Source organism: Eriocheir sinensis, chromosome 19 (assembly GCF_024679095.1).
Source record: "Eriocheir sinensis breed Jianghai 21 chromosome 19, ASM2467909v1, whole genome shotgun sequence".
In the NCBI taxonomy this organism is placed as follows: Eukaryota; Metazoa; Arthropoda; class Malacostraca; order Decapoda; family Varunidae; genus Eriocheir; species Eriocheir sinensis.
Genome location: NC_066527.1, coordinates 115,001 through 125,000, shown reverse-complemented (window position 1 = coordinate 125,000; position 10,000 = coordinate 115,001). Strand labels below are relative to the sequence as shown.

Sequence of the window (10,000 nt, the reverse complement as noted above, 5' to 3'; positions counted from 1 at the left end):
CCCAAGCCTGTTCTGGCAGGCTGTTTATAGTGGCGCCATCTTGCACTGGCTCATGCTGCCCTCCCGGAGCTCATCTTTAATCCTAGAATCTAGAGTCCAGGTTGATAGGTGGTCTTCTGGACAGCATGTGGGTGGTTTAAGCCACTCGGCGGCTGAAAATCCCAGCTTGGTGGCACCGGGCAGGATTGAACTCGTCCTCCTGAACGCGGTGGTGTTACTCTGTCGATTCAGCCACTGCCTCTAATATATATATATATATATATATATATATATATATATATATATATATATATATATATATATATATATATATATATATATATATATATATATATATATATATATATATATATATGTTTAAAGCTTTGAGGGATAATCATTTTTTCATGTAGATATAATTAGACTTTACATTTATAGGCAGCGGCCGTGCCCTCCTAATATTACACGCTAATTGATAATACTTGAAGGCAATATTTCACATGTAATAGACTTTTATATGTGTGCATCAGGCCGGACCCTCAAATAAGCTACGCGGAAGTTATTCAGACGTCAGCAGGCTGTTCACACAAAATCCTTACGCTTGTGTTGCCAAAATTTTGCTGGTGTGTTTTTCGTATCTGTCTATGTATCCATTAATTTGTCTACAATATTTAAGTGTATACGCGCAGTAAAGGCTTTTCAGCCCATAATTTTTCGCATATATTACCAAGACTTTGCAGGTCATTTTTTCTTCATGTCTATCTATCTATTAATGTACCTGCTTTTCTATTCAGCCATCTAATCTATCTGTCTACATTATTGATATATATATATATATATATATATATATATATATATATATATATATATATATATATATATATATATATATATATATATATATATATATATATATATATATATATATATATATATATATATATATATATATATATATCTATAAATATCTATCTAGAATTATCTAAATTATTATTATATATCTATTTACAATAATATTAAACATATATTACTAAGACGTTGCAGGTAATTTTGCATAAATATCTTTTTATAAATTTTTTTTTTCTTTATTTATTAATTTATCTACTTTTATTTTATTTATTTATTTATTCAATTTGTATAATTTTGTTATTATTTTATTTATTTATTGGTGGGCGGACTAGCAGCTGAGCCTCATTATTTACTCTCGTGCCGTAACTTTTCTGCGTCAAGGTGAAAAAACGTGGTGCTGCGCCTTTTTTTTTTTCACAAGAACGGTCTGTTTCATATGAAGTCAAACCTTTCGTCGCTCAAGCACACGCCGTTGACAAGGCTTTCGTAGGAGTTGTAGGCTTTTTCAGGAGTAGCTTTATGGCCCTGATGGTAGTTTGATCACGCTGTTGTGCCGTGAAAGTACGAAAACACTCACTGGGCCTGATTAACCTCCTTTTCGGCCTTTGGGAATAGTTGGAGTGAGAGGTGGCGGCAGCGTCTGAGAATACCGCCCCTGCGAACACCAAGGCAAGGACAAATATTTGCGCCTTCTCGCTCTTATGCGGCGATGCAAACAGACAAATTTATATCACAGTTTTTTAGTTAAGTTTTTTCCCCCGTGGCAGTGATAAACATGGATTGGTGTCCTGCATTATTAAACTGGTAGTGAAAACTGTTTTGTGATGCTAGTGATAGTTTGACACGGGAAATCACCCATGAAATCTCCAACTCACCCCAGCCCATCCAAGCCCTTCACAACCTTTTCCCTGTTCACTCAATCCCAGACCATTCCAATCCATCCTATCCTCTACTAAAGGACAAGAGAGAGTAAGTGAGGAAGGAAGGGAGGGAGGGAGATCCACTACTAAAGGACATGAGAGAGAGAGAGTAAGTGAGGAAGGAAGGGAGGGAGGGAGGGAACAGGGATCATATTTTTGAACATTCCGGCTGCCAAGCACTCATTATACACGGTTTACATAAGAGATTAGGGCATTTCCAGTAGTTTCATGAGCCTGGTGGTAATCTGACCCTTTTTCTGCACGATGAACCTAAAGCAACTCTCACGAGGACCCGATCAAATTCGCCCTTTTGAACTAGTTAATGTGATAGGCGGAAGCGTCTGAGTGTCGTATTACAAGACATTTCGCTGCCCAAGAACACATATTTGACAAGGCTTTCGTAGGAGTTGTGAGCATTTCCAGGAGTAGTTTTATGACCCTGGTGGTAGTTTGACCCTTCTTCTGTACCGTGAACCTAAAGAAACACTCATTAGACCCCGACTGACCCCCTCTTTGGCCTTTAGAAATAGCTGATGTGAGAAGCGAAAGTGTACCGACCCAGGTGACGAGTAATGCGAGTGAGAGGGAAGGAAGGACAGGGAAGCCGATGCAGGAACACGGCGAGGTAAATCTCATTTGTAAACCGACAAAGAGAGAGTCCTCCCCCAACGGCTGCCTTAATGAGAATACGATTTGCTAAGTTTTGCACGAGGAATTGTTTGCCGCTCTGTCTGTCTGTGTGTGTGTTTATGGGGGTGTTGGGGGGGGGGTAGAGAGAGAGAGAGAGAGAGAGAGAGAGAGAGAGAGAGAGAGAGAGAGAGAGAGAGAGAGAGAGAGAGAGAGAGAGAGAGAGAGAGAGAGACCTGAAAACACAGACAAAACTATTCTTTCTATTCACTTCTTTGTCTCTCTTCCACCACCATCATCACCACCACCGCCACCACCACCACCACCATCATCATCATCATCATCATCATCATCATCATCATCACCACCACCACCAACAACAACAACACCACCGCCACCACCACCAATTAACACCTCACAGCATCACGCCAGCATCCCGGGGGACGAAGGAGATGAGAGCAAGGTGCAGATGAGCAAGAAGCAACATCCCGCGTTCCGAAGATGCTGGCACGTTTATCTCGCTTCACGTGTCATTCCTCTGTGTGTGTGTGTGTGTGTGTGTGTGTGTGTGTGTGTGTGTGTGTGTGTGTGTGTGTGTGCTTAATGTTTCCTGTTCCATACGTGTTTCTTGTGTGTTTCCTGTTCCTGTTATATATCATTTGTTTCCTAAATGAGTCTCGAATTTCACTAACATCCCTAGTATTCGTATATCCTTCATGTGACCTGAATTTATCCTACGTTCCTATTATTTTCTGCGTCCTCTATGTGTCCCGAAATTCACCTCCGTTACTCGTATACGTACCTCCTGTGTCCCGTATGTGTCCCGTGTCCCGTGTGTCTTGGCGTGGCGGCAGGAACACGGCGGCGGGCGGCGGGATTCCTGACAGCGGCGGCGGGAATGTGTGTATGTGTTTGAATATGACGACATTTCCGTGTGAGAATATGCAGCCAGCGAGCGAGGCGGAGGTGGTGGTGGTGGTGGTGGTGCTAGTAGTAGTGGTAGTGGTGGTAGTCGTAATAGTTGTAGTAGTAGTCGGATGTAGACAAAGAAGAGGAAGGAGTAGGGAGGTGTGTGGGGCTGGTCGCTTAAAGAGGATAAAGAGGAGGAAGGAAAAGGAGGAAAACAAGAGAAGATAAAGAGTAGGAAAGTGGTGGTTTGGGCAGGAGAAAGACGAGGAAGGAAAGGAAAAGAAGAAGCAAGAGAAGAAGATAAAGAATAGAGAAGTTGTTTTTGGACAGGATAAAGAGGAGAAAGGAGAGGAAAGAGGAACGAAAGGGAGGATGGACAAGAGGAAGGAAGAGAAGAAACAAAAGAAGAAGCAGATAAAGAGCAGGGAAGTGTGGCTGTCTGCTGGTGGCTAAGACAAGAGAAAGGGGAGGAAGGAAAAGAAGGAGAAACAAGGGAAGAAAATAAAGGAGGATTAAGAAGAGGAAGGAAAAGAAAAACAGGGGGAGAAAAAAAAGAATAGGAAGATGTGACTGATAAAGAGAGGTAAGGAAAGGAAGAAGAAAATAAAGAATATGGAAGGACAGGACAAAGAGGAGGACAGGGAGGAGAAACAAGAGAAAGTAAAAGGAAAAGAAACAAGAGGGAGGATGGAGAAGAGGAGGATAAAGAAGAGGAAAGAAAGGAAGAAAGATAAGACGATAATGGCAAGGGAAGTTGTTTTGGGGGCAAGACAAAGAGAAGGAAGGAAAAGGAGGAGAAAGAAGGAAGGGAGGAGGAGTGAGGTGAGTGTGGCTGGTTGCATGAACAGGACAAAGAGAAGGAAGGAAAAGGAGGAGAAACAAGAGCAGAAGAAGATGAAGAGTAATTAAGTGTGACTGTCTGCTGGCGGCTAAGGAAGGACAAAAAGCAGGAGAGGTTGACTAATGGCTGGTCCTTCCAAGTATTGAGTAACGAACCTATGGGACTCTGGCGATGGTCGTAAGGGGAGGGAGTGGGGGCAAGCACCTCTCTTAGTGTGTCATGGCAACGGGGCGTGTCTCTGGCTGGTCACTGTTTGTCTGTATTCGTGTTAAAATAGATGGTTGTGAACGGTCGGTCCTTCGAAGTATTGAGTAACGAACATGAGGAACCTTGACATTGGTCGTGAAGGGGAGGAGTGGCCGTGATTATCCTCTTATAGTGTGTCAGGACTAGGGGGCATCGCTGGCTGGTCGCTGTTTGTCTGTATTCGTGTTAAAATAGATAGTTGCAAACGGTCGGTCCTTCGAAGTATTGAGTAACGAACATGAGGAACCTTGACGTTGGTCGTAAGGGGGAGGAGTGGCCGTGGTTATCCTCTTATAGTGTGTCAGGACTAGGGGGTGTCGCTGGCTGGTCGCTGTTTGTCTGTACTCGTGTTAAAATAGATGGTTGCGAAAAGCCGGTCCTTCGAAGTATTGAGTAACGAACCTATGGAACTCTGGCGATGGTCGTAAGGGGAGGGAGTGGCCGCGAGCTCCTCTGTTAGTGTGTCAGGGCTGTGGGGCGTCGCGCGGGGGTGTTTGTGTCTGTACGTGTGAGCTACTAATAGATTACTTGGAACGATTTTCTGTAGGCCAGGTTACGTGGGGTTTTGTATGGGTATTAATCTCTCTTGGTGTTACTATTGCTCCTCCTCCTCCTCCTCCTCCTCCTCCTATTACTACTACTACTACTACTACTTCTACTACTACTACCACTACTACTACTATTACTGATAATGAAGTCAGTTATTCATCTCATTATTTTTCTCCTCATTCTTCTTATCTTCCTGTATTTTTTTTTTCTTCGTCAGTGGCCCCTATTGTTAAACGTCTCGGGGTCTCAGTTCGCCTGTTTGAAAAGCCTCTCATGGTAGTTTCTGGGATTTTCATGGACTGTTTGTGATCCCATTGATAGTTTTACCCGACTTCTGCATCTTGTCGTAATGGGAGCCCGATACGTTTAATAAGAATATGACCCAGCGAGAGAGAGAGAGAGAGAGAGAGTTTTCATCAGTAATTTTTTCCTTCCTTCCTTCCTTCCTTCCTTCCTTCCATCCTTCCATCCTTCCTTCCTGCATATCGGAAATTCGTGAGGAACAAAGAAGGCAAAGTTTGTTGGGGGAACTTTTGTCATTGGCGACAGAAAATGAGAAAGTCCCAAACATCGTTGTAGCGAGAGAGTTGATGGAAGGTTCTTTGTCCGTCTTGAAGGCAAACACACACACACACACACACACACACACACACACACACACACACACACACACACACAGAGAGAGAGAGAGAGAGAGAGAGAGAGAGAGAGAGAGAGAGAGAGAGAGAGAGAGAGAGAGAGAGAGAGAGAGAGAGAGAGAGAGAGAGAGAGAGAGAGAGAGAGAGAGAGAGAGAGAGAGAGAGAGAGAGAGAGAGAGAGAGAGAGAGAGAGAGAGAGAGAGAGAGAGAGAGAGAGAATGTGAGAAAAAAATGAGTAAATGAGTAACTATATATAGAGAGACAGTAAATGAGAGAAAAACAATAAAAGTGAGAGAACGAGAGAAAAAAAAAGTAAAGGAATGAGTAAATGAGACAGACAGACAGACACATGCATACAGACAGACAGACAGACACATACAGACAGACAGACAGACAGACACATTTATACAGACAGACAGACAGACAGACGGAAGCATTAAGTGTGGAAAAGTTTGCTTCGCGCTGCACCAGACGGAAGGGAGGGAGGGAGGGAGGGAGCGGCCGGCGCGAGAAAACTTTGGGCAATAAAGGACAATTTTTCGACACATTTGCATTCATGTGATCCTTTCCGGCGCGGCGACGCTGAGGGCCGACACCAGGCGCCCAAACGCCCTGGATATTATGGGCGGTATTCTTAAGCTCATATATTTAAACGTCTCGGCACCTCAGTTCGCCTGTTTGAAAATCCTCTCGTCGAAGTGGCTGGGCTTTTCATTGCCTGTTTTGTGATCCCAGTGATAGTTTTACATGACTTCTGCAACGTGAACGGAAAAATCACCAAAGAAAACCTGGTTAGCCCTTTGACTGTGGATTTCCTATCAGAAGACCTCACCAAGCTACAGGAATGGATCAAATGTGGCTGCTACAATTCAATGAAGAAAAATGTAAAGTCTTGGGAGGGGATATCCAGCACACCAATACCACATGATAAACACTCCACTATCCACCACAGAGGCAGAGAAAGACCTGGGAGTGTATGTTTCCAGGCTACCAATGAAAGCCAAATCCGTGCCAATCGCAGCGGACGGGTTAATCTTTTCCGTGGCCTTGGGAAATGGTCGTAATGGAAGGCCGATACGTTTAAGAATATGGACTTTAAACGTTTCCGCCTCTCTCACATCAACTACTTATAAAGGACAAAGGGGAGATTAAACGGGTTCTCATGAGTGTTGTTTTTAAGGTTGACGGCACAGAAGAAGGGTCAGACTACCACCAGGGCCATAAAATTAACACACACACACACACACACACACACACACACACACACACACACACACACACACACACACACACACACACACAGAGAGAGAGAGAGAGAGAGAGAGAGAGAGAGAGAGAGAGAGAGAAACTTAGATATACCTGGAAATAAAGATGTCCAGCCCTCTCGAGACAGGCAGGAGGAGGAGGAAGAGAAAGAGGAGGAAAAAGAGGAGGAGGAGGAGGAGGAGGAGAAAACGGAGGAAAAGACAAAAACAAATAAGAGTTAGTGGATGATAAGAAAGAAGAGAAGAAAGTGAAGGAGGAAGAGGAGGATATGGAGGGGGAGGAGGAGGAGCAGCAGCAGCAGGAGGAGGAGGAGGAGGAGGAGGAGGAGGAGGAGGAAGAGGAGGAGAAAGAGAACGATAAATAAAAATAAAGGAAATAAAAGATAAAGAAGGAGGAGAGGAAAGAGATGAAGAAAGAGGAGGAAGAGGAAGAGGAAGAAGAAGAGGAGGAGGAGAAGGAGAAAAACAGGAGAGGAGGAGCAAGAGATTTAGGAGAGAGGAAGAGGAGTAGGAAAAGGGAGAAGAAGGAGAAGAAGAAGAAGAAAAGGAAGAGGAGGAGAAGGAGGCGGAGGGTAGGTCTCCTTTATCATGTAGCAAACACGTATTTAACCTTTACAATTCGACGTTGCAACCTGACCCAGTAAAAATTTGTCCCTTTCAATAAAAAAAGAAAATATATGCCAAGCAGCTTACGTCCATATTACAAGCGCTCCCTTCCTGGCCCATTCCCTCGACATGAGTTCCAGGAATATCAATTTGCCATTCCTCGTGCCGTGTGACTTTTCCATGAAGCAGTTTCACGCGCTAATGGCCCCGTCCATCACATTAATTTACTGTTACCCATTAGCACGAGTCTACCAAGAAAATCGTAATGGAAAGGGAAGGGTATGGAGTCAAACGAGGGTGGAAAGCTGTTTATATGCTACTGTTGGCTTCAGGATGAGTTGTAACTGAGCTTGGAGTGTGAAGATTTCGGCGCCCAGGCTCACATATTTGACAATGCTTTCGTAGGGGTTTTGAGCATTTCCAGGGGCAGTTTTATGACCCTAGTAGTAGTCTGGCCCTTCCTCAGTACCATGAACCTAAAGAAAACACTCATTAGAATCCGATTGATCTCCTTTTCGGCCTTTGGAGATAGTCCATGTAAGGGATGGCAGCGTCTAACATTTCGGCCCACAAACTCACATATTTGACAAGGCTTTCGTAGGGATTCTGAGCACATCCAGGGGCAGTTTTAAGATCCTGGTGGTAGTTTGACCTTTCTTCTGTATTTGTTCATTGCAGAAAATAGACCTATCTCAGCATATTCCACCTCACTCTGTCTCTCCTAATGCCCGTGCTCCACATCCTGCTCTGACAAACGATCTAATTTCATCTCTCCACCTGGTTCTCTGTCTCCCTGACTTCTACAATGGTTGGGTTGCCATTCTGTTACTTTACTTGTTCGTCTGTTATCAATTCTCACACGGCACGTTGGGCTCGTACGAGAGTGTTTGAGTATGAAAAGCCCTTGTAAACACGTCGGGCCAGACAAACAGACAGGCAAACAGATAGCTAAAGTAGACAAGGAAGTAGACGAAAATACAGTAACAGACAGACACATACACAGTATTTAGATACACGGACAGGCAGAGATAGAGGCAGACTGACAAAAACAGACGTGACCAAAATAATAACAGATGTATGTTAGGAGTTTTTCTTAGAAGCGTCCAAAGAAAAAAAAATGTGTGAAGTTTTTATGCGAAAGTGTGGGAAGAAGGAAAACAGCAACGCCTTGCCGCCTATCAGTTCAACACTTCCCCTCGACTAACCTGTCCGGGCGGCGCCTTTTCCCGTTCCAGGTGTGGGCGCTTCCCCTCAGGTGTCCCCTCGCGCCCCTCCACTCGCGGCCACAGTCACGTTAAGGTCCCCGCGTGAGGCCGTCATGTCCCCAGCGGTGGCCTGCAGTGTCCGTTCTTTAGGGTCCACGCCGTTGTCTTTTCAATGGGGGATTTTCTCATTAGTTAACCACACTCAAGTACGAAGTGTTGTTATTTTTACAGTTGTGCTTATGCCTAGTGTTGTCAGTGGCTCTGTGTAGCTCTGTGTGTTGCGTTGATTCCTCACGAGCACGGAACACTGTGACTCCGCGACGGGAAGTGACTGAAGTTGTCCCTCTCCTCGCTCAGGCTGGGGCGCGGCACACGTCGCTCCCCTCGCTCCTCCTGATCCAGACTGCCTCGACTGAGCCCCCCAACATGACAATGGCGGACGGCCCTCGGCACCCTAGGCACCTCTCAGGCCCCTCCACCACCCCCACCGGCCTCACTGAACACACCGGCCGGCCACTCAACCTTGTATATCCCTGTGTAGCATTAATGTTGCAAGTTTCCATTACGATGACACTAAATTCCTCGTCGTTGTGGCAGGTTTTAGTCGCCGCTCAGTCACGGTTCACGCACACTAAGTTATGGCACGTACATCTGCGTTAGGGCCGCGGGGTAGTCACAGAAGGGTTAAGTCTGCTCCACTCAAGGGTTTGCCATAGATCACCCGCCTCCAGTTGTCGTGTTTAGCCGTAACTCATCCGCGGGAACTCTTCTTACCCTGTCCCGACCTCCACGACCCCCCCACGCACGATCCCCCACACGCCCTTCATCCCTTACCCGGCCCACACGCCCTCCCGCACGGCTTCCATTCCTTACCCCAACCCCCACGCCTTACCGCACGCCCTTCCGCACGCACTCCCACGCCCTCTCGCACTCCCTTCTGCACCCCCTCCAACCCCTACCCCGGCTCCCACGCCCTCTCGCACGCTCTTTTGCACGTCTTCCATCCCTCTACACCGACCCCGACTCCCACGCCCTTCTGCACCCCCTCCAACCCCTACCCCGGCTCCCACGCCCTCTCGCACGCTTTTCCCGCACGCTCTTTTGCACGTCTTCCATCCCTCTACACTGACCCCGGCTCCCACGCCCTCTCGCACGCCCTTCTGCACCCCCTCCAACCCCTACCCCGGCTCCCACGCCCTCTCGCACGCTCTTTTGCACGTCTTCCATCCCTCTACACCGACCCCGACCACCACGCCCTACCGCACGCCCTCCCGCACGCCCTCCCACACGCCCTCCCGCCCCAGCATAAAGTTCCCACATTACGCAAGCCTCCCCTGTGCATAATAATGTTTACGGTCGGCGGCAG

General features: G+C 46.2%; 1 protein-coding gene and 1 long non-coding RNA gene across 2 annotated transcripts in view; one reads left to right on the top strand and one right to left on the bottom strand.

The window, feature by feature from the left end:
• The window catches only part of LOC127000474 (hemicentin-1-like), a 59,123-nt gene extending 49,958 nt beyond the window's left edge, over window positions 1-9,165 (bottom strand). Inside the window, exon 1 of the mRNA XM_050864190.1 lies at window positions 8,635-9,165. The gene's annotated coding sequence lies outside the window, so the exon portion shown is untranslated. The remainder of the gene's footprint in view (window positions 1-8,634) is intronic.
• Window positions 1-10,000, top strand: part of LOC127000476 (uncharacterized) — a 139,016-nt gene that overhangs the window by 71,174 nt on the left and 57,842 nt on the right. The gene's annotated exons all lie outside the window — the stretch shown is intronic.